General features: G+C 50.0%; 1 protein-coding gene across 1 annotated transcript in view; it reads right to left on the reverse strand.

The window, feature by feature from the left end:
• The window catches only part of LOC140424765 (obscurin-like), a 1044598-nt gene that overhangs the window by 636100 nt on the left and 383390 nt on the right, over positions 1-25108 (reverse strand).

Genomic DNA, 25108 nt, shown 5'->3' on the forward strand with positions numbered 1-25108 from the left:
TCAAGGAGGATGAAATGCATTTCACTTGAAATGAAATGAATGAAAATCACTTATTGTCACAAGTAGGCTTCAAATGAAGTTACTGTGAAAAGCCCCTAGTCACCACATTCCGGTGCCTGTTCGGGGACTCTGGTACAGGAATTGAACCGTGCTGCTGACCTGCCTTGGTCTGCTTTAAAAGCCAACGATTTAGCCCAGTGTGCTAAACCAGCCACTGGTAAACGAGGATATGACAGCTGTCACAAGGACAAAAGAAAACCGAACGCAAGGAAATGCCATTCAACCCATCAGACAATGTCCATCCAAAGTTAGTTTGTTTTATCATCAACCTCTTACAACCCCACATGTCAATCTCATACTTTAAGCAACATTCCCTTCCTTACAAAAGCTGTCCCTTCCCGGTCGAGCCTATATGTGACTCCAGACCCACGCAGCAATGTGTTGACTTATAACTGCCCCCCTCTGAAATGGCCTAGCAAGCCACTCAGTTCAAGGGCAATTGGGGATGGGCAACAAATGCTGGCCCAGTCAGCGATACCCACATCCCAAAAATGAAGAAGAAAAAATCCTCAAAATCTGAAATAAGAACAAGAATTGCAGGAAATGCTCAGCAGGTCAAGCAGCATCTGTGGAGGTCAAACTATTTCTCTCACAGATGTTGCCCGGTCTGCTAAGTATTTCCAGCATTTTCTGTTTTCACTAATAATGATTCCCTCCTCTACTTTCTTTCCAAATAAGATGCTGTTACGTTCGACACAACAGTGGATCAAAAACTGTGAATCAACTGGAAACAACAGAGGATGCACAAAATAAAAGCAGAATTTGTAAAAAGAAAAGATGGATCAGAACAGGTGACCTGAATGCATGAATAACTGAAGCCTGTAACAATAAATACAAATGAGGCAGTACGATGGCACTGTGATTAGCACTGCTGCCTCACGGCGCCGAGGTCCCAGGTTCGATCCCAGTTCTGGGTCACTGACCGTGTGGAGTTTGCACAATCTCCCCGTGTTTGCGTGGGTTTCGCCCCCATAACCCAAAGATGTGTAGGTTAGGTGTATTGGCCACACTAAATCGCTCCTTAAAGGAAAATAATGAATTTGGTACTCTACATTTTTTTTTAAACAATAAATACAAATTCCTCTATTAAGGTGGTTAATCCTGCAATAAATTATTAAAATAAAGCAAAGTAAGTTCTGCAAAGTGATTCTCAGGTTTAACTATCAATAAGAATCTGTAGCGGAGGTTACGATCCAGCAGAGAATCAAGCATTGGGCAAAAAAAGGGATCCTGTTCTGACGCTCCGGTCCCCTGCCACAGCCGGCAGCAAGCTACACACCCCCTGCCAACTGGAGGATACAAATGGGTCATTTGAACCCATTTGCATCCGATTAACGGGCTGGAAGCCCGATTCTCCAGCTCCCCGTGATGCTCCAGCCCTCTCGGACCAGATTCATGTGGGTGTGGATTGGGGCAAGTATTTTCAAGTGGGGCCCTGACATGGTGGACCCCGCAGTGGGTCAAGGGGGTAAGAATGTAATGCAGGTGCCCCCAAAGACCATTGGAGGGCCTCCTCCATCCCACAATGCAAATCCTGCCCACTCCACCCCCGCGTCGCCCTATTAGACCCCCAACAGAGACACCCCCATCAGAACACCAAAGACCCTGATCAAACCCCCCCCCCCTCTCAATTAAACCCCCAGCAACGACCCTCATATGAAGACACATCCATCAGAGACCCCTACATCAGAGACCCCCAACAGGGTCACATCAGTCACTCCTGCCTGGAAGCTAAAGAGATGTACGGGCAGAAACAGTGAAAAATCACTGATTTTTCAATACCACTCCGTTTCACTTGCTGCCTCAGATAGCAGCAGCTGTCACAGGTGTCCTAGGCTTCATAGAGAGCCAAAACACATCGCAAGGCTTTAAGTCCCCTAAGATCCTTTGACCTGCGAGGTTTCTATCCACTCTCATAGAGAAATAGCTTTTCGCAGGCTGTAATTGACTGGGTAATAGCTTCCAGAGAGCCAGGTGTCTGGATTGTTTATTTACATTTCCCTTCAAGCTTGAAGGCATCTGTGGTGCTGGAAGCTAATCACAATGTTTATAAACATCTAGGAGATACATGCTTTCATTTCCTCTTTTTCTCAGCAGAAAGCACTTAACTACTTTTGATGTGGTCAGGAACTGTAAATCACAGTTAAATGTCACAAACATTGCGGGGGTCTCTGAGGCAGCAGGTGTAAGGGGCTGGTAAATGAAAAAGCAGTGAGTTTTCACTGTTTCTCCTCGGATTGCTTTTAGCTTCCAGGCAAGCGTGACTGATGGGGAATCTCTGATGGAGGGATCTCTGTTGGGGAGATCTCTGATGGGGGGTGACTGATATAGGGATCTCTGAAGGGGTGTCTCTTATAGAGGGTCTCTGATATCTGGAGGCTCTTTTATGGGGAGGGTCTGATATGGGGAGGATCTGATATGGGGAGGTTTCTGATTTGGGGAGGTCTCTGATCGGGGGGTGTCTCTGATCTGGGACGTTCTCTGAAATGGGGGGCTCTCTGATATGGGAGGTCTGAGATGGGAAGTCTCTGACATGGGGGTCTCATGGGAGGTCCATGATGGGGAAGTCTCTGATGGGGGTGTCTCTAATGCGGGGTCTAATGGGGGGGGTCTCTGATTATTGGGGGAGTCCCTGATATGGGGATCTCCGATATGGGGTCTTTAAATGGGGAGGGGCGGATCTCTGTTATGGGGTCTGATGGGCGGTTTCTGATTATGGAGGGGCACTGATATGGAGGTGTCTGATGGGGAGGCAGATCTCTGATATGGGGATCTCTGATATGTGGGATCCTAATGCGGGTGTATTTGAAGGGGTCTCTGATGGGGGGGTCTCTGATGGGGGGTCTCTGATGGAGTTCTTTGATGGGGGGTGGTCTCCGATGGGAGCTGACTCTGATGGTGGATGTCTGATGGGGGGTCTCTGATGGGGAGTCTCTCCACTTACTTGGATGAGTGCAGCTCCGACAACACTCAAGAGGTTAGACACTATCCTACAGAAAGCAGTCCACTTGTTTGGCACCCTTTCCTCAAACATTTACTCCACCACCACCGACAAACAGTGGCAGCTGTGCGTACTGCAAGATTCTATAAAGGAACTCATCAAGGCTCATTAGGCAGCATCTTCCAAACCCACGACCGCTACCATCTGGAAGGGCAAGGACCGTAGACACATGGAAGACCACCAACTGGAATTTGCCCCCAAGTCCTTCACCATCCTGACTTGGAAATATATCACCCTTCCCTCACTGTTGCTTGGTCAAGATCCTGGAACTGTCTCCCTAACAGCACTGTGGATCTACCTACATGACAGGGACAGCAGCAGTTCAAGAAGACAGCTCACCACCACCCTCTCAAGGTAAAATAGGGACGGGCAATGAATGTTGGCCTAGCCAGCCACTCCCAAATCACAAAGGATTTTTTAAAAATTGGCACACGGCAAATAAGATTCGAGAGTTGAACGAGTGGCTCAACGACTGGTGTCAGAGAAGTGAGTTTCAGTTCATGGGGCACTGACATTAGTACTCTTGAAAATGGGGGCTGTACCACTGGGATGATCTACACCTGAACTGCGTTGGGACAAGTGATCTTGCAAATCACAGAACAGTAAAGTAGAGAGGGATTTAAACTAAACAAGGGAGAGGGGTAGAAATTTCATAAATACATTGTATTATATGTAGCTGGTGCAGTAATGGTTAAAAGCTTGGGTTAGAGTGTGTATCTGACTACTGCAATGGTGTTTTTAACAAATCCTGGTTTGTAAGGCAGCTAGACTTTGGGGCTACAGCAGTGCAATTAAATTATTGTAAGCCATGGATATTATATCCGAAGTAGGGCTAATGGAATTTAGTTTGTAGAAAGATTCTCCGGTAATGGGGCTAAGTGTTGACGCCGTCATAAACACCGGTCATCTGGCCGCGAGGTGCAGCGCTCCTGCGCCGCACAGGGGGTCAGCACAACACTGGAGCACTTCGTGCTGGTCCCCGGGCAACATGGCGGAGCCCTACAGGGGCCCGGCGTGGAGGAACATAGGCCAACCCAGGAATTAGCCCGCCCGCCGATCAGTGGCCCCCCGATCGAGAGTCTGGCCACCTTGGAGGCGCCCCCCAGAGTCGGATTCACCCCCCCCCCCCCCCCCCACCACGAAGGCCCCCGCAGCCAGAGCGCCGCGATTCCGCCGGGTAGGACCACACGCGAACAACGCCGACAGGACTCGGCCGAATTCGTCGGGCACCCGAATTCCCGGCGGTGAATGCACCGCCGCCATTGCTGCCGATTCTCCGGCAACCGGAAGATCGCCTGCCCGCTGTCGGAGTGGTGTCGCGGGAATCGCGCCCCCCCCCCCCCCGCAAAGGCGATTTTCCGACATGGCGTGGGATCGGAGAATCTCGCCCTCGGATCCCTGGGGAGTAGAGAATTTGAGACATTGGTCGCAATTCACCCGAAAAATGACTAAGTGTCATCTAGGGTAAGATTCGCAGGGTGTTTGGCGCCGGCTGTAATGGTAAGATTGAGATCGGTATTCACCTGCACTTAGTGCAAAAAACGAGACTCCACGTAAAACTCACCATGCGTGAGCCCCAAGTGGCTGATTCACCCGACTCACACCTCAGCTCCTCGCAGCTAACAAGGAAGAACTGCATTTAAACGGTTCCTCAGAACTCACTCACAGTCAAGCCAGGAAGGAGACCAGAGACCAGCTTTTCGCTTTGGTGAGGCCAACCTGACTAGACTTTGGACGGCGTGAAGTGGCGGGGCACCCTGATCCCCCGAGGAGGTGGGAAAACCAGCAACGTGGTGACCAATGCTGCCTGGGAGGCAAGTGGCAGCTGCAGTGAGTACAGGCAGCATGACCAGGAGGACCGCCGACCAATTAAGGTGAACCATCTCTTGCGAGCTGCAAGGGTAAGTTATCACTTCTCGCCTCCCGGCATCAATCCAGCCTGCCATCCTTCAATTCCCAAACTCTTCCCCCCGCCACCCCTCCCACCACCACCCCCCTGCCCCCAAGGGGCTGACACCTCACAGTTTCAACATCCAACTTCCAAGATTGTTCCTCAGAAACCCCTGGCACTCAGCATCACAACTCTTTCATGTCAAGGCACAGTGCCCACACATGCTACCTGCTATAGACACCCAACCCATCAAGCATGCGGCTCACAATGTCCTGTTTTTGTTCCCACAGAGGATAGCCTGCAATGAGAGGGAAAGGGCAGAATCCCAGGGATCCAAGTCCTCACCCCTTTGAGGAACGGGCCCTGGAGATTATGGAGTTGGCTGAGGAGAGAGTAATGACCGACAGCGGGCTCAGCCTTCACCAGAGAAGTGAGAATATATTGCCTCTTCATCCGGATTACTTGTCTCATGTGAGTTGTTGATGTCCCACACAAATATCCTTCCCTTTCATTAAACCCATGTCCACTGTCTTGTAGAATTACCATCAAATGAGGGCGGGACATCCGGAATCGCGCCCACCCCTCCACCCAAGAGACCAACTAGGAGGAGAGTTCTGTGAAAAACACTGACAATGTGTTGCAGCTTTCACCCATACCTTCCACCATCACAGAGACACGCACCTCTGTGGGCGACATTAGCAGACAGGTTTCTGGGTCACTATACGGTGAGCACCACACAGCTGCTGATGCACATCAGGTGGAGGCAAGAACATCCAAGGGAGACAGCAGTCGGAGGTCTGCTGAATCCCAGTACCCAGCTGGGCACGATCCAGATGCCACATCTTTGGACAAGGTATTCTCTGAGCTTTTGCAGATGATAGGCCACAGCTGTGTGATTCAGGAGGGGATGGCAGCAACATTCGAGAGACTGCAAGGTTGATTGGAGGAGTCCCAAAGACTTCAGGAGCAGGAGATGGTACCGACATTGCGTGACACCGAGGTCAACACTGCTAGGGCAGCAACCACAGTAGAAAGCCTGCAGCACCACGTCCGAGCCATGAGTGAGACGAGCTAAGACGAGCAAGGAGGGGACATGAGAAGTATTTGGCAGGAAGGATCAAGGAAAACCCAAAAGCTTTCTATAGGTATGTCAGGAATAAGCGAATGACTAGGGAAAGAGTAGGACCAGTCAAGGACAGGGATGGGAAATTGTGTGTGGAGTCTGAAGAGATAGGCGAGATACTAAATGAATATTTTTCGTCAGTATTCACTCAGGAAAAAGATAATGTTGTGGAGGAGAATGCTGAGCCCCAGGCTAATAGAATAGATGGCATTGAGGTACGTAGGGAAGAGGTGTTGGCAATTCTGGACAGGCTGAATATAGATAAGTCCCCGGGACCTGATGGGATTTATCCTAGGATTCTATGGGAGGCCAGGGAAGAGATTGCTGGACCTTTGGCTTTGATTTTTATGTCATCATTGGCTACAGGAATAGTGCCAGAGGACTGGAGGACAGCAAATGTGGTCCCTTTGTTCAAAAAGGGGAGCAGAGACAACCCCGGCAACTATAGACCGGTGAGCCTCACGTCTGTAGTGGGTAAAGTCTTGGAAGGGATTATAAGAGACAAGATTTATAATCATCTAGATAGGAATAATATGATCAGGGATAGTCAGCATGGCTTTGTGAAGGGTAGGTCATGCCTCACAAACCTTATTGAGTTCTTTGAGAAGGTGACTGAACAGGTAGACGAGGGTAGAGCAGTTGATGTGGTGTATATGGATTTCAGCAAAGCGTTTGATAAGGTTCCCCACGGTAGGCTATTGCAAAAAATACGGAGGCTGGGGATTGAGGGTGATTTAGAGATGTGGATCAGAAATTGGCTAGCTGAAAGAAGACAGAGGGTGGTGGTTGATGGGAAATGTTCAGAATGGAGTACAGTCACAAGTGGAGTACCACAAGGATCTGTTCTGGGCCGTTGCTGTTTGTCATTTTTATCAATGACCTAGAGGAAGGCGCAGAAGGGTGGGTGAGTAAATTTGCAGACGATACTAAAGTCGGTGGTGTTGTCGATAGTGTGGAAGGATGTAGCAGGTTACAGAGGGATATAGATAAGCTGCAGAGCTGGGCTGAGAGGTGGCAAATGGAGTTTAATGTAGAGAAGTGTGAGGTGATTCACTTTGGAAGGAATAACAGGAATGCGGAATATTTGGCTAATGGTAAAGTTCTTGAAAGTGTGGATGAGCAGAGGGATCTAGGTGTCCATGTACATAGATCCCTGAAAGTTGCCACCCAGGTTGATAGGGTTGTGAAGAAGGCCTATGGAGTGTTGGCCTTTATTGGTAGAGGGATTGAGTTCCGGAGTCGGGAGGTCATGTTGCAGCTGTACAGAACTCTGGTACGGCCGCATTTGGAGTATTGCGTACAGTTCTGGTCACCGCATTATAGGAAGGACGGACGTGGAGGCTTTGGAGCGGGTGCAGAGGAGATTTACCAGGATGTTGCCTGGTATGGAGGGAAAATCTTATGAGGAAAGGCTGATGGACTTGAGGTTGTTTTCGTTGGAGAGAAGAAGGTTAAGAGGAGACTTAATAGAGGCATACAAAATGATCAGGGGGTTGGATAGGGTGGACAGTGAGAGCCTTCTCCCGCGGATGGATATGGCTGGCACGAGGGGACATAACTTTAAACTGAGGGGTAATAGAAATAGGACAGAGGTCAGAGGTAGGTTCTTTACGCAAAGAGTAGTGAGGCCGTGGAATGCCCTACCTGCTACAGTAGTGAACTCGCCAACATTGAGGGCATTTAAAAGTTTATTGGATAAACATATGGATGATAATGGCATAGTGTAGGTTAGATGGCTTTTGTTTCGGTGCAACATCGTGGGCCGAAGGGCCTGTACTGCGCTGTATTGTTCTATGTTCTATGAGTGGTGGTAGCCAAGGCATGGCTCAGTCTCTGTTATCATGTCCAAGTCGATAAGGGACATGTTCCAAATGCAGGTTGTTATGGGCAAGGCGTTTTCAGAACCCCAAAACGTATCATGGAGTTCAACCAACCTCCCCTTTAATGTATTTGTTGCTTTTCCTAGCACACAACTTGTTCCCTAGGTGTGGGATTACAATTATGGACACGTGGGTTTTTAAACACAAAACAATGTTTATTCCATGAACTCAACTTAACATCTTAAATAAACATTGGCTCTCTTAACACCCCTTACTTCAAAGATAACTCAGAAAATATTGCAACAGTAAATAATTCCTCAAAATGTTCCTTCAAACTTCCAAGAGACTTAACACCTTTAAACAGAATCACATCAGGTTAAAGGCTTTACTATTATGAGTTTAAATCACCCAAATGATCCAGAGATAGTCCTTCATGGCAGAGATCCAGCTCACTGCAAACACAGACACGACCAAGCTCCTTTCAAACTGCCCAAACTAAACTGCAAAATGGCTGATCTAAAGCCCAGCTCCATCCACTCTCTGACATCACTGTTTTCTTAAAGGTACATTGCTTAAACATCCATGTCTTAAAGGTACTCTCACATGACAAGGTGCACATTGCCGAGGCACACCAGAACATGACGCAGTCACATAGGACCATCGCTGAGGGCTTTGACACCATGGTGCAGACAATTGGGTGCCTCCAGGACTGGCAGTACCAGATGACTCAGAGGCTTCTGAAGATCCATCTAGCTGCCTCTATGTCCCATGGGGTCACGCACCTACGGGCACCCTCAGGGAGGAGGACACAATGAAGACCATCAAGGGCCTACCAATAGAGACTCAGGCGGTCTCCAGTCCATCTGAATTACCCCCAACCCCCTCTTGACACCGACGCATCTCAAGGGCAGCGGGCAGAGCAGTGTGGCACGGCAACACCGGAAAGTCAGCCTGGGCTCTCCGGATCCAGGACCTCCAGAGGATGACCACCAAGGGCAACAAAGGCCACAGGGTGCAGAAAGCAACAGGCTGCCTCCGTCTCTAATGTGCATCCTGATCACATACCTCGACATAGCACTAGACCACGAGGATTTAACAAGTGTGAGGGGACTGAGTGGTAACCTACCGTGGCTAGCAGGATTGGAAAATTGTCACTTTAAATTATTCACCGAAGAACAAAGAACAATACAGCATAGGAACAGGCACTTCGGCCCTCCAAGCCTGTCCCGGTCATGATACCACCCTTGGCCAAAACCCTCAGCACTTCCTTGTGCCATATCCCTCTATACCCATCCTATCCATGTGTTTGTCAAGATGCCTTTTGAACGCCATTAATGTAACTGCTTCCACAACCTCCCCGGCAACACATTCCGGGCACTCACTACCCTCTGTGTAAAAAAACCTGCCACTCACATCTCCTCTAAATTTTGCCCCATGGACCTGAAACATATATCCCCTGGTGACTGACCCCTCCACCCTGGGAAAGAGTGCGTGCCCATCCACTCTATCCATGCCCCTCATGATCCTGTAGACCTCAATCAGGTCACACCTCAATCTCCGTCGTTCTAATGAAAAAGTCTGAGTCTATTCAGCCTCCCCACATAGCTAACACCCTCCAGACCAGGCAACATCCTGATAAACCTGCTCTGCACCCTCTCCAAAGCCTCCACATCCTTCTGGTAGTGTGGTGATCAGAATTGTGTGCAATATTCCAAGTGCGGCCTTACCAAGATTCCATACAACTGCAGCAGGACTTGCCAGTTTTTATACTCGATGCCCTGTCCAATGACGGCATGCATTCCGTATGCTTTCTTGACTACCTTGTCCACTTGTGTTGCCACTTTCAAAGATCTGTGGACCTACATGCCCAGGTCTCTCTGACTTTCTATATTCCTAAGAGTTTTGCCATTTATGGTATATTTCCCCTCTGTTAGACCGACCAAAATGCATTATCTCACATTTGTCTGGATTAAACTCCATTTGTCATTTCTTGCCCAAGTCTCCAATCTATCTGTTGTATCCTCTGAAAATCCTCAGCACTATCTGCCACTCCACCAACCTTGTTGTCATCCGTGAACTTACTAATCAGACCGACTACATTTTCCTCCAAATTGTTTGTGTATACTACAAAAAACATAGGCCCCAGCACAGATCCCTGTGGAACACCACTGGTCACAAGCTTAAATTCAGAATAACACTCTTCTACTGCTATCTTTCCCTTCTGTGACCGAGCCAGTTCTGAATCCATCTTGCCACGTGTGACTTTACCTTTTGTACCAGTCTGCCATGAGGCACCTTTACAAAGGCTTTACTGAAGTCCATGTAAACAACATCCACCGCCCTCCCCATATCAATCATCTTTGTCACCTCCTCAAAAAACTCGATCAAGTTAGTGAGGCACGACCATCGCAAGAAGATGGAACCTAGGGTTCGAAGCCCTGAGAAGACATCCACATCGAGTGATCGTAGCTGGCCAGCCTCCATCACCAAATGTGGGTAAAACCTGAAGCTCAGCTGTGAGTCTGAGTCATACTTTGTTGAGTGAGAGAATTGTGAATAAAATTGCGTTAAATTGTGAACCTGGTTTGTTAATCTCGCAAATAAGGGTACCGGAGTAAAATGTGTGAGAAAGTAGGAGAATGAAAGGTTAAGTGAGAGGGAAGAACTGAGGGAGATCAATATTAGTAGAGAAATGGTGCTGGGAAAATTGATGGGATTGAAGGAGGATAAATCCCCAGGGCCTGAACATCTGCATCCCAGAGTGCTTAAGGAGGTGGCTCTGGAAATAGTGGATGCATTGGTGGTGATCTTCTGGGATTCTATAGACTCTGAAACAGTCCCTGCAATTGGAGGGTACCGAATGTAACTCCAATATTCAAAAAGGGAGATGGAGAGAAAGCAGGGAATTATAGACCAGTAAGACTGTGGTATTATCAGGTATTGCAGTACCCGAGAGGCTGAAGACCATTGGTTAAACCTAGGAGTTTACCATTGGCTGTTTGATATGTAGCTCCGCCCTGACAGGCGGGGTATAAGAACCGGTGCCGTCCCAGCAGCCCTCATTTCTGTACCGAAGCTGCTGGGGAACAGTTCTAGTCTATTAAAGCCTTCAGTTATGTTACTACCTCGTCTTTGATTGTAATTGATTGTGCATCAATTTAATAGACTACACTTAAGCTGAAAGGATAGCTCTCCGAATCAAGCCGGAGTGTCTACAACTCAGCCCCCACGCGGAGAACTCGGCGGCGATATTTAAGCACTGGCTGGCGTGCTTTAAAGGCTACCTCGAGATGGCCGGAGGCACCCCCTCAGGAGAACAGAAACTGCATCTCCTGCACTCAAGGGTAAGCCCTGGGATCTCCACCCTCATCGAGGAGGCGGAGGACTTCGATGCTGCGATCGAAATGTTAAAAGGACATTATATCCGCCCTGTAAACCAGATCTACGCACGTCACCTGCTTGCAACTAGACGGCAAAGCCCCGGGGAATCGTTGGAGGAGTTCTACCATGCGCTACTGTGGCTGCCCGCAAGTTTCGGGGAGCGAGCTCACGGAACTCCTAATCCGGGGTGCCTTCGTAGCAGGTATGAGCGCCTCAGAGATCCGCCAAAGACTCTTAGAGAAAGACACCCTGGGACTTAGAGAGGCACGGGCCCTGGTTGGGTCCATGGATGTTGCTTCCAGAAACGCACAGTCCTATGCGCCCGACCACGTGGCATCCCGCAGCGGCAGCCCCACAGACCTTCCCCGTGTCCCCGCAGGCCTGCGCTGTAAGACGGCCCGCTAACTCCGTCGGGCGCCGGTGTTTCTTCTGCGGCAGGCGAAGCACCCCCACCAGCGCTGCCCGGCCCGCACCTCCACCTGCAAAGGGTGCGGCAAGAAGGGCCATTTTGTGGGGGTCTGCCAGGCACGAGCCGTGGCTGCGGTCTCCAGCGACTCCGGACCGGCGCGGCAACCTTCCCCTGGGGCCCCAGGCGGCCAGCACTCACAGCCACACCCCTATCCTAGGGCCACGTGCGACCCACGGGCGTATCCATCTTGTCCCCTCGGACAACACGCTGGACGGATGGGCGCCGCCATTTTGTCCATCCCCACCGCCATTTTGTCCATCCCCGGCCACCATGTGCGACCCATGGGAGATGTCATCTTGGATGGGGCCCCAGGCAACTACTTCATCTGGCCTCGGTGACTCAGGACCAAAATCGACCTCGGACACTCGCAACAGTAATGACGACGGTCGTCATCAACGGCCACGAGACGTCTTGCCTGATCGACTCTGGGAGCACGGAAAGCTTTATACACCCCGACACGGTAAGGCGCTGTTCACTTGTTACCCACCCTGTAAACCAAAGAATCTCCCTGGCCTCCGGGTCACACTCGCTGGAGATAAAGGGGTTCTGCCTAGCGAACCTCACTGTCCAAGGCAGGAAATTCAACAAGTTCCGCCTTTATGTCCTGCCGCACCTCTGCGCGGCTACACGCCTGGCGTTGGACTTCCAATGTAACTTGCAAAGCCTGACCTTCAAATTCGGCGGCCCGATACCCCCCCTTACTGTCTGCGGCCTCGCGACCCTTAAGGTCGACCCGCCTTTCCTGTTTGCGAACCTCACCCCGGATTGCAAACCCGATGCCACCAGGAGCAGATGGTACAGTGCCCAGGACCGGACCTTCATCAGGTCAGAGGTCCAAAGGCTACTGAGGGAAGGGGTCACTGAAGCTAGCAACAGTCCCTGGAGAGCTCAAGTAGTGGTGGTAAAGACCGGGGAGAAACATAGGATGGTCATTGACTACAGTCAGACCATCAACAGGTTTACGCAGCTGGATGCGTACCCTCTCCCCCGCATATCCGACCTGGTAAACAGGATCGCGCAATACAAGGTCTTCTCCACGGTGGATCTCATGTCCGCCTACCATCAGCTACCACTCCGTACTAGTGACCGCAAATACACTGCCTTCGAAGCAGATGGGCGGCTCTATCAATTTTTAAGGGTTCCCTTTGGTGTCACTAATGGGGTCTCGGTCTTTCAACGCGAGATGGACCGAATGGTTGACCAGTACGGCTTACGCGCAACGTTCCCGTATCTTGATAACGTCACCATCTGCGACCATGAGCAGCAGGACCACGACACCAACCTCCGAAAATTTCTCCAAACCACGAAAATCCTTAACTTAACGTATAATAAGGATAAATGCGTATTTAGCACCGACCGCCGAGCCATCCTCGGCTACATGGTACGAATTGGAGTTATAGGCCCCGACCCTGAACGCATGCGCCCCCTTATGGAATATCCCCTACCTCACTGCTCCAAGGCCCTGAAGCGCTGCCTCGGATTTTTCAGTTGTTACGCCCAATGGGTCCCTAACTACACAGACAAAGCCCGACCCCTAATCGAGTCCACAACCTTCCCCCTGTCGACGGAGGCCCGCCAGGCCTTCAGCCGCATCAAAGCAGACATTGCAAAGGCCACGATGCACGCCATCGACGTGTGCCTCCCCTTCCAGGTCGAGAGCGATGCGTCCGACGTAGCTCTGGCCACCACCCTGAACCAAGCGGGCAGACCCGTGGCCTTCTTCTCCCGTACCCTCCATGCTTCCGAAATTCGCCATTCCTCGGTCGAAAAAGAGGCACAAGCCATAGTAGAAGCTGTGCGACATTGGAGGCATTACCTGGCCGGCAGGAGATTCACTCTCCTCACTGACCAACGGTCGGTGGCGTTCATGTTCGATAATGCACAGCGGGGCAAGATAAAAAACGACAACATCTTGCGGTGGAGGATAGAACTGTCCACCTACAACTACGAGATCTTGTACCGTCCTGAGAAGCTAAACGAGCCTCCTGATGCCCTGTCCCACGGCACATGTGCCACTGCACAAGTAGATCGCCTCCGAGCCCTCCACGAAGACCTCTGCCACCCGGGGGCCACTCGTTTTTTTCCACTTCATTAAGACCTGCAACCTGCCCTACTTCATCGAGGAGGTCAGGACAGTCATCAGGGACTGCCAAATCTGCGCGGAGTGCAAACCGCACTTCTACCGGCCAGAGAGGGCGCACCTGATAAAGGCTTCCGTCCTTTTGAACGCCTCAGCATGGACTTCAAAGGCCCCCTCCCCTCCACCGACCGCAACACGTATTTCCTGAACGTGATTGACGAGTACTCCCGGTTCCCATTCGCCATCCCCTGCCCAGACATGACCACAACCACCGTAATCAAGGCCCTCCAGGGTATCTTTACACTGTTCGGTTTCCTCGCGTACATACACAGTGATAGGGGGTCCTCCTTTATGAGCGACGAACTGCGTCAATTCCTGCTCAACAGGGGCATTGCCTCAAGCAGGATGACCAGTTACAACCCCTGGGGAAATGGGCATGTAGAGAGGGAGAACGGAACGGTCTGGAAGACCGTTCTACTGGCCCTACGATCCAGGAATCTCCCAGTCTCCCGCTGGCAAGAAGTCCTCCTGGAGGCCCTCCACGCCATTCGGTCTCTGCTCTGTACAACTACCAACCAGACGACTTCCGGTGACGGCGGGCGGGAGGCGGCCGCACAATGGAGGGCTCCCGTTCGGCAACGGCATTTTCGGGGCTTTAAGCCCGGTCCCAGGGTCCACGGAGGCGGCAGAAGAAGGGAGAAGGCACGGAGGAGGCACAGTGAAGACACAGGAGGAAAAAAAGAACAAAGAAAAATGTCGAGGGCGAGCAAGAAAACGGCCGGAAAAAAAACAGTCCGTCAGGGAGTGGAAAGGTCACCGCGGGGTCACCAAGGAAAATGGAGGCTGGAGCACCAGGGAAGGCCGCACTGCTTACGGCTGAAGAAATAACTAAGGTGATGGCTGCGGAATTTGAAAAGCAGTTGGCGCAGATTGCGAAATGCATGGAGATGGTGAGGAAGGAGATGAGGGAGGTTTTGAGTGTGCTGGTAGAGGAGGCGGTTTCCCCGGTGAGGACGGAGGTGGCGAGTGCAGTGGCGGAGGTGCGAGAGCAAGGGGAGGCGCTGAAGGAAGTGGAGGAGACGTTATTGCAGCACGGTGATCAACTTGCCTCGATGGGGAAAGAGATGCGGAAGGTAATGGATACTAACAAGGATCTGCGAGGAAAAATGGAAGACCTGGAAAACAGATCCAGGCGACAGAATTTGAGGATTGTGGGGCTGCCCGAAGGAGTTGAAGCACCGAAGCCGACTGAGTTTGCCGCGATGCTGGCAAAACTATTGGGGGAGGGGGAGGATCCCTCCCGATATGAACTGGATCGGGCTCATCGGTCGTGGGGGCCTGTACCAAAGGCGAGTGAGCCGCCAAGGGCAGTGACTCTGTGCTTCCATAGGCACAGTGTGAAGGAGAAGGTCCTGAGCTGGGCCAAGCAGAAGCGGGTGGTGCAGTGGGCTGGAGCTGGTATACGTGTATACCAGGACTTTATGGTGGAGCTGGCAAGGAGGCAGGCTGCCTTCAACCGGGTGAAGAGGGCACTGTACATTAGCAAGGTGCAGTGCGGCATTGTATATCCAGCAAAGCTGAGGGTGACTTACAAGCTCAGGGACTTTTACTTTGGAACGGAGGAAGCAGCGGAGGAGTTTTCGAAAGCAGAAGGACTGTGGCAGAACTGACAAATTGAGGAATGGCCATGTGCCGATGTAACCTCATGACTGTATTTTCTTCTTTTTTGTATCACTGCGCGTGGGTGTAGAGACTAAAGGAGCCAATGTGGTATATATTTGGACAAGGGAAGGGACGGGACTTTCACTCGAAATGAGGGTTCTTTGGGGTGTAGGTGGATATGCGGGGTTTGTGTGCTAAAAGGGGATCTTTGAGCTTTCCTAGAGCCGGGCAAGTGGGAAAGGGACCCGGGCGGGGGCCTCCACGCTGGCCGGTTTAAGCCGGCCAGTGAATGGGAGTGAGGTGGGGGGAGGGGCTGCGGCCATCGGAGCCTGGCAGAACAGGATCCGAGTGGTCTAGCCGGGGTGGAAAGTTGGGGGAAAGGAACCGAGGTTGGGAGGAGGAGTTTTACAAGAGGCAGTGGACGGGGAGACCTGGTGTGGGGGGTGTAAGATTAAGGGTGACTACGGGTAATCCCTGATTCCTTTTTGTCATTTGTTTATGTAAACATGCGGGTTGAGGTTTGGGGGTTGGTGGGTAGATGGGATCGTTGTTATTATGGGGACTGACATATCTTGATGATTATTGTTTATTGTTGATGGATGTAAATGTGGGAGAAAATGTGAAAAAGGATGAGAATAACTTTTTTTTTAAAAAACTACCAACCAGACACCTCATGAACGTCTCCTTGTCTTCCCCAGGAAGTCCTCCTCCGGGACCTCGCTCCCAACCTGGCTAGCAACACCCGGACCCATCCTGCTTCGGAAGCACGTGCGGACGCACAAGTCGGACCTGTTGGTCGAGAGGGTCCACCTGCTGCACGCTAACCCCCAGTATGCCTACGTGGCGTTCTCTGACGGCCGGCAAGATACAGTCTCCCTTCGGGACCTGGCGCCCGCCGGAACCCCATGCGCACCCGAACCATCCCCCCCCCCCTCTCTACAGCATCTCACAGGAGGGTCAGTCCTCCCGCCGCTCCTGCCTAGGCCCTCCCACCCACCGACGCCCCCTACAGGCGCCCCCCTCTTGTGTCAACCGTATGCCCCACCAGCGCCGTCTAGGGGTGCCGAAGCTGCCATGGAGGCCGAAGCCACGCTCCCGGAGTCGCAGACGCCCGGACCCCCACCAGAATCACCACCGAAGCCCAGACGATCCAGGAGGACGGCCAGGCCACCCGACCAACTGATTGCTTCACTGTAACTGTAAATGAACACTGAATGTATATATCTTCCACGCTTGTAAATATTCTCGACAACTCGGGCAGCACGGTAGCATTGTGGATAGCACAATTGCTTCACAGCTCCAGGGTCCCAGGTTCGATTCCGGCTTGGGTCACTGTCTGTGCGGAGTCTGCATGTCCTCCCCGTGTGTGCGTGGGTTTCCTCCGGGTGCTCCGGTTTCCTCCCACAGTCCAAAGATATGCAGGTTAGGTAGATTGGCCATGATAAATTGCCCTTAGTGTCCAAAATTGTCCTTAGTGTTGGGTGGGTTACTGGGTTATGGGGATAGGGTGGAGGTGTTGACCTTGGTAGGGTGATCTTTCCAAGAGCCGGTGCAGACTCGATGGGCCGAATGGCCTCCTTCTGCCATGTACATTCTAATTCTAAAAAAAAACTCTGTAAGGAGGTATCACGGTACCTCCATATCTGATCATACCATGTTAGATGCAATTGTATCCACTGGCCACCACCTCCGCCGGACTCTTTTTTTAACAGGGGGTGAATGTGGTATTATCACGTATTGCAGTACCCGAGAGGCTGAAGACCATTGGTTAAACCTAGGAGTTTACCATTGGCTGTTTGGTCTGTAGCTCCGCCCTGACAGGCGGGGTATAAGAACCGGTGCCGTCCCAGCGTCCCGCATTTCTGTACCGAAGCTGCTGGGGAACAGTTCTAGTCTATTAAAGCCTTCAGTTATGTTACTACCTCGTCTTTGATTGTAATTGATCGTAGTAGTGGGGAAAATTCTTGAATCCATTATCAAGGACTTTATAGCGGAACATTTAGAAAGCAGTGACAGGATCAGTCAGAGTCAGCATGGATTTATGAAGGGAAAATCATGGTCGACAAATCTATTGGAATTCTTTGAAGATGTAACTAGTACAGTTGACAAGGGACAGCAGTTGATGTGGTATATTTGGACTTTCAGAAGGTGTTTGACAAAGTCCCGCATAAGAGATTATTGTGCAAAATTAAAGAGCATGGGAATGGGGGAAGTGTATTGAGGTGGATAGAAAACTGGTTGGCAGAGAGGAAACAAAGAGTAGGAATTAATGGGTCCTTTGCAAATTGGCAGGCAGTAACTAGTGGGGTGCTACAGGGATCAGTGCTGGGAGCCCAACTATTCACAATATATATTAATGATTTGGATGACGGAACAAAATGTATGAAAATGAAAATCGCTTATTGTCACAAGTAGGCTTCAATGAAGTTACTGTGAAAAGCCCCTAGTCGCCACATTCCGGCGCCTGTTCGGGGAGGCTGGTACGGGAATTGAACCGTGCTGCTGGCCTGCCTTGGTCAAATGTAACACCTCAAAGTTTGCAAATGATAACAGGTTGGGTGGGAGGGTGAACTCTTGACGAGGATGCAGGGATCCTACAGCATGATCTGGACAGGTTGGGCGAACGAGCAAATCATGGCCACACCTGGGGCCCCGCAAGGGTGTGTGCTCAGCCCTCTTCTGTACTCCCTACGACTGTGTGGAAAGATTTAACTCCAACTCAATCTATAAGTTTGCGGATGATACTACTGTGGTGGGTCATATCTCAAACAACAACAAACCAGATTACAGAAGTGAGTTAAATCAGTTGGTTGCTGGTGTACTGAAAACAACCTCTCTCTAAATGTCAGAAAGACCAAGGAACTGATCATCGACTTCAGGAAGCGTATCACGACAGCCCCCGCACTCCCCCATCTGCACCAATGGCTCTGAATGGAGATGGTAGATAACTTTAGGTTCCTGGGGGGTCACCACTACCAACAGTCTGTCCCTGGTCCACACACATTGATGCAACAGTCAAGAAAGCCCAACAATGTCTCTACTTCCTCCGGAAGCTAAAGAAATTTGGCATGTCTGCATCGACTCTCACCAACTTCTACAGATGTGCCATAGAGAGCATCCTATCCAGCTGCATCACAGCCTGGTATGGCAACTGCTCAGCCCAAGATCGCAATAAACTGCAGAATGTAGTGAACTCAGCCCAACGAATCACACAAGCTTGCCACCCGCACATTGATTCTGTAAACACCTCCCGCTGCGTCAGGAAGGCAGGCAGCATTATCAGAGACCCCTCCCACCCAGGCTTTGCCTTCTTCCAGGCCCTTCTATCAGGCAGAAGATACAGAAGACTGAAGACCCGCACATCCAGACACTGGAACAGTTTCTTCCCCACAGCTCCTAGATTCCTCAACGACACTCCCTCGGACTGATCTGTTCCCTGTAAGACACTACTCACGATGCCCTATGCTGCTCTTGCTCATGTATTTCCTTTGTTTGGCCCCTTGTTCCGCACTGAACCAATCACTGTTTGTCGATGCACCATTTGTCACTGTACTCTGTCAATTATTTTTTTTTTGTCTACTATGTACGTACTGTGTGCGTTCCCTTGGGTGCAGAAAAATACTTTTCACTGTACTTCGGTACACGTGACAATAAATCAAATCAATCAGGTGCAGTATAATTTGGATAAGTGTGAGGTTATTCACATTGGAAGCAAAAACAGGAAGGCAGATTACTACCTGAATGGTTGTAAATTGGGAGAGGGGAGTCTGCAGCAGGATCTGAGTGTCCTTGTGCACCAGCCGCTGAAGGTAAGCATGCAGGTGCAGCAGGTAGTAAAGAAGACTAATGGTATGTTGGCCTTCATTGCGAGAGGTTTTGAGCACAGAAGCAGGGATGTGTTGCGGCAATTATACAGGGCCTTGGTGAGGCCACACCTGGAGTATTGTCTGCAGTTTCGGTCTCCTTTTCTGAGGAAGGACGTTCTTGCTCTCGAGTGAGTGCAGCGAAGGTTTACCAGACTGATTCCAGGGATGGCGGGACTGTCATCTGAGGACAGATTGACTAGGTTAGGATTGTTCTCGCTGGAGTTCAGAAGAATGAGGGAGGATCTCATAGAGACTTATAAAATTCTAACAGGACTGACAGGATAGATGCAGGAAAGATTTTACAAATGATGGGTGTGTCCAGAACCAGGGGTCACAGCCTGAGGATTCAGGGTAAACCATTTCGGACAGAGATAAGGAGACATTTCTTCACCCAAAGAATGGTGAGCCTGTGGAATTCATTACCACAGGAAGTCGGTGATGCTGAAACATTGAATATATTCAAGAGGCGGCTGAATATTGCACTTGAGGAGAATGGGATCAAAGGCTCACCACTCAATGACAGCACTTTCGGAAGAAAGCAGGATTAGCCTATTGAGTTGGATGATCAGCCATGATCGTGATAAATGGCGGAGCAGGCTCGAAGGGCCAAAAGGCCTCCTCCTCCTCATATCTTGTATGTATCTCAGTAAACTGGTCGAAAGTATCTGAAGCTTTACAGATACAACACACCTGAAAGATATAAAGCCTTTGTCATTTTAATCTTCACACCAGGCCTGCCCGCACCCCACCCTCTGTTCCTCCTGCTCCCTTGCCAACAAAGATCAATAGCCCCCGATGCAGACTCTGTCATGAAGATGGGTGTAAATGTGCTGTCAGGAATCAGACTTAATCAGAACATGAGCAGCACCACAGCTTTTCTCACACCAATGGTCATCACCCTTCTGCTTTGAATACAGACTTGCTTATGGTGCTAACACAGACCCATCACCCTGGAGTGAGGGAGGGGGAACAGGGTGGTCGGGGAAGGGGCGGTGTAAAGTGGGGGGTGGTAGCGCTGACAGACACGCAGCCTGGTCTCATGTGAATCTGGAGGCTAAGAGGGCCTCATTGGTCCTCCTGGCATGTCACAACCTTGCCGTCGCCTGTCCCCCATCCTCCGGGTCCTCATTGGTCTTATCCTCCAGCCTGTCATGGTCTTCCTCCATCTCCTCAGACCCGGCTGCATGTTGCTCCTTTTCGTCTAGCATGTCGCCCCACTGCTATGCGAGGTTGTGGAGGGCACCGCAGACCACCACAAAATGGGAAATCCTCTGGGGGCTGTATTGCAAAGCACTGCCAGAGCAATCCAGGCAGTGTAACTGCATTTTGAACACCCGATGCACCACTCAATGACAGCACACATGGCAGCGTAGCCCTCATTGAACTGGGGCTCCAAATTACACTGAGGGATTTCTGCATCCTCTTCACAACTCACCATCCCAACCAACTTTGAGTCATCTGCAAGTTTGGAGATATTACATTTTTATCCCTCATCTAAATCATTATTATACATTGTGAATAGCTGGGGCCCTAGCACCGATCCCTGCAGTACTCCACGAGTCACTGACTACCAATTTGAAAAAGATCTGCTAATTCCTTCTCTTTGTTTCCTGTCTGCCAACCAGTTTTCTATCCATCTCAACACACTATCCCGAATCCCATGCGCTTTAATTTTACACACTAATCTCTTATGTGGAACCTTGTGAAAAGCCTTCTAAAAGTCCAAATATACCACATCCACTGGCTTCCCCGGTGAACTCTATTAGTTACATCCTCGAAGAATTCCAGTAGACTTTTCAAGCATGGTTTCCCCTTCATAAATCCTTGCTGTCTCTGTCCGATCCTGCAATTATTTTCTAAACAGTGCTACAAAATCTTTGATAATGGATTCTGGAATTTTTCCCACTAATGACATCAGGCTTACTGGTTATAATTCCCTGTTTCAATTTAAATTGATTCATTTTATTGTTAAGCATCGTTTAACTGTAATTGTAAGCTATTTCTTTGTATGATGTTGAACTGTGTTTAATATTGTGTGAGTACATAGAACATAGAACATAGAACAATACAGCGCAGTACAGGCCCTTCGGCCCACGATGTTGCACCGAAACAAAAGCCATCCAACCTACACTATGCCATTATCATCCATATGTTTATCCAATAAACTTTTAAATGCCCTCAATGTTGGCGAGTTCACCACTGTAGCAGGTAGGGCATTCCACGGCCTCACTACTCTTTGCGTAAAGAACCTACCTCTGACCTCTGTCCTATATCTATTACCCCTCAGTTTAAAGTTATGTCCCCTCGTGCCAGCCATATCCATCCGCGGGAGAAGACTCTCACTGTCCACCCTATCCAACCCCCTGATCATTTTGTATGCCTCTATTAAGTCTCCTCTTAACCTTCTTCTCTCCAACGAAAACAACCTCAAGTCCATCAGCCTTTCCTCATAAGATTTTCCCTCCATACCAGGCAACATCCAAATAAAGTTTATTTTAATATCCCATGTGCTGGATTCTCCGTCCCGCCGCACCAAATTTCTGTTTCACCCCGCCGGCGGGATGCTCCGTTACTCCGGCTGGTCAATGGGGTTTCCCATTGTGGGACAGACCCACGCCGTCGGGAAACCCCAGGGCTGCTGCCAAAACGGAGCATCCCGCCAGTGGAGAATCCAGCCCCATATCCCTATTTGTGCGTGGAATCACTGCTGGAGCATCCTTTCCTCTCAGTCTTACAAATTAAATTAAATATTGGGGTTCCTGTCCGGTATCCTAGCAACAGTTGGGGTCTGGTCCGGGACTGTAATAGGTGCAACATCAAGTTTGAGTAGATGTAACAAATCAAGGGGTAGACTCGAGGCAGGAGAGCATTAGAGTAACATGAGAAATGAGGTTTAGAAAATAACAAGAAGGAACAGAGAGAAAAAGACCTAAGAATGCACCAACAGTAAAGACACAATTTTACAAAGATAACAAAAAGACAAAACTGAAGGCTTTATATCTGAAATTATTTGATTGGGCACAATTAAGTAACTAAATAATGATCTGATACCAAAAACAGAGACGTGGCAGCACTCTCAGCAGTATTGCTACGATCCCAGTTGATGTTACGACTGGATAGGAAGGTCCCAAAATGAACTCTGACTCAAAAGACCATGGGCTGGATTCTCCACAGCCCCGGGCCAAAATCGCATTCAGTGCAGGAGCGGAGAATCCACTTTCATGCCGAAATCGCAATACTGGTGCCGGTCCAATGATTCCCCGGGACCTGAGAATCGGCGTGATCGCGGAGTACGCCGCGCGGCTGGGGGCCCATTGACAGAGGCCAGCTCAGATATCCTCCGCTCCCGACCGGCCAAGTTCCCGATGGCATGGAACTAACCTGGTATTGCCGGTTGGGTTGCTGGCGTGGCGGCTGCGGACTCAGGGGGGCGGGGGGATGGGACACGGGGGGGGGGGGGGGGGTGCTTATAGGTGGCCGGCGGTTAGATCCGTGTGGTTAGATGCTTGGACGGGCGGCCGAGCATCTAATTTTTGTGTGTGGCTCAGCGCCCAGCTGTCCAAGTCCGCCATGGTGTTCAGCGTGGCCGCTGGAGGCCACCGCCGTGCGCATGCGCGGACTCCAGACCTGAAGCGCGGGGGGCCCGTATCCACAACTAAAGCTGCGCGAATTACTCCGGGTCCCTGCAGGGCATTGAATTAGCTGACCTTTTTTCCAGGAATCTCTGGAGTAAAGCTCCAGAGTTTTTAAACCGGCGTGGGGGCATAGTCCCATTTTGGGAGAGTCCAGCCCCATAACTTCTCCTTATTTTAACAAAACATGGTTAAGAGAGTCACAGGCCTGCCAATTCTATTTTAACTAGAAATAAGACATTTATTAACCATGAAAAGTTTGACTATAATACAATACTCCTTCACTCACACTTACCTTCACAGTGTACGCAGATTTTAAGGATAACAGATTGCAGAATATATCTTATGCTATAACTTTACCAGTAAATACACAGTCCCTGTATACCAAGAGGCCAACGGTGTTCAGACATACCGCACTCTGAAACCAAGTGACAGATACCACCCAATCAAACCTCTATGGATTTATCCTCAAAGCCCCCCATATGATTATTGCACAGTAAGACAACTGGCCTCACTGGACTCTGGCTTTCACACATGTTTCCAAACTACACTCTCAAAAAGACACACCTTGGAATCTTTCTCCAAACAATGCTTTCTCACAGCTATTATCAGCAAGGATCTACTTCCAGGATTTCAAACTCTTTTTTTAGTTTTCCTCTGGCTTTAATTGTCACGTGCATTCAAGCTTACAATCTCACATACCCAGCCATGCCAATAGAACACTACTGCTTCATAGGCTGTGCTAAGGATCACAAACCTTAGGACTGCTTCAGATATTTGGCTTTTCGATAGCCAACTTCACATGGTCTGCATTTTTCAGCTCTGTCTATAACTTCAATGAACAGTACCTTGTTCAAATTCAAGTTCCTTTTGTCCCTTTTACTTCAGTCTTCCTGGGACCTCCATTTTCATTTTGCGGTTTCTAGAACTATCTGTTCTTTAATTTCTGAGACTTGTTTTCTTCCCATTACTCCATTGTCCTGCACCTGCTTCTGGCAGAGCTGTGAGAGCTGTTTCCTCTCTACTTGCTAAGCACCAATTGTATTGGGTCCAGTTAAAATGAAACTCAAGGGGCTAGATTCTCCGCCGGCAGGATGCTCCGTTTTGCCAGCAGCCCGGGATTTCCTGGCGGATTGGGGCTGCCCCATAATGGGAAACCCCATTGACCAGGTGCCGTAACGGAGCATCCCACCGGCTCGGTGAAACAGAAATATGGCGTGGCAGGGCGGAGAATCCAGCCCAGAAGGGTCTTAAAGATGGTTCCTGGTTGCTAAGCAACAGCTCAGTCATTCGGTTTGCTTTACAGATTGTAAACTCTTTAAGCACAATGAAGACATAGTTTGAAAGGAAATCAAAGGTCCCATATATGCAACAGCTTGGTTTCACATGAATCTAACTAGATTTTTACCATTCCTTATACAGAAACACCAGGGGCTGGATTCTATGTTTTGGAGACTAAGTGCTGCTGCCGGTGTAGAATTAAAGGAACTGCGCAATCCAGCTTGAGATCTGGCCAGGAGAAATTCATGTCATGCAAATGTGCCAGCACGCAGCCCTTGTGCAGCCTGCGGGATTCCCGGTTCTGCTGGCGTCTGATTCGCGGGGGTCAGAAATTGCGTTGAGAGCCTGACAAGCTGGAGCAGCTTAGCAGACCTGTCATTTCTGCCAAGAAGATGGCTGCTAAAAGACCAACTCCAAGGTTCCAGGAGTCGGAGATTGCCCGAATGCTGGACGCCATTGAGGAAAGGAGCGACACAATTTTCCCCTGTGCGGGGCAGAGACACAAGCCTACCACAATGAACAAGGCCTGTATGAGGTGTCAGAGTACGTAAGTGCTGCTAGCTTCACCAAGAGGACCGACACAAAATGCCACACGAAGATGAACAACCTCTTTTGAGCAGATCGGATGAGTACCCACCTCTGTGCCTCTGGCATCACTCTCGTCCCTCACTGCTCACATCTGCCTCCAATCCCCGAGAGGTCAATAACACTCCTGCATCTCCCATACAACCCATCCTTCATGAAATCCCAACACATGCACTGTTGTCTTTGGCCAGGAGGCTTGCAAACACATGACACCAGCTACAAACAGCCCCATAAAACCCAGGTTGCAGCACCTTACT

The sequence above is a fragment of the Scyliorhinus torazame genome, chromosome 6, assembly GCF_047496885.1.
Source record: "Scyliorhinus torazame isolate Kashiwa2021f chromosome 6, sScyTor2.1, whole genome shotgun sequence".
Lineage (NCBI taxonomy): Eukaryota > Metazoa > Chordata > Chondrichthyes > Carcharhiniformes > Scyliorhinidae > Scyliorhinus > Scyliorhinus torazame.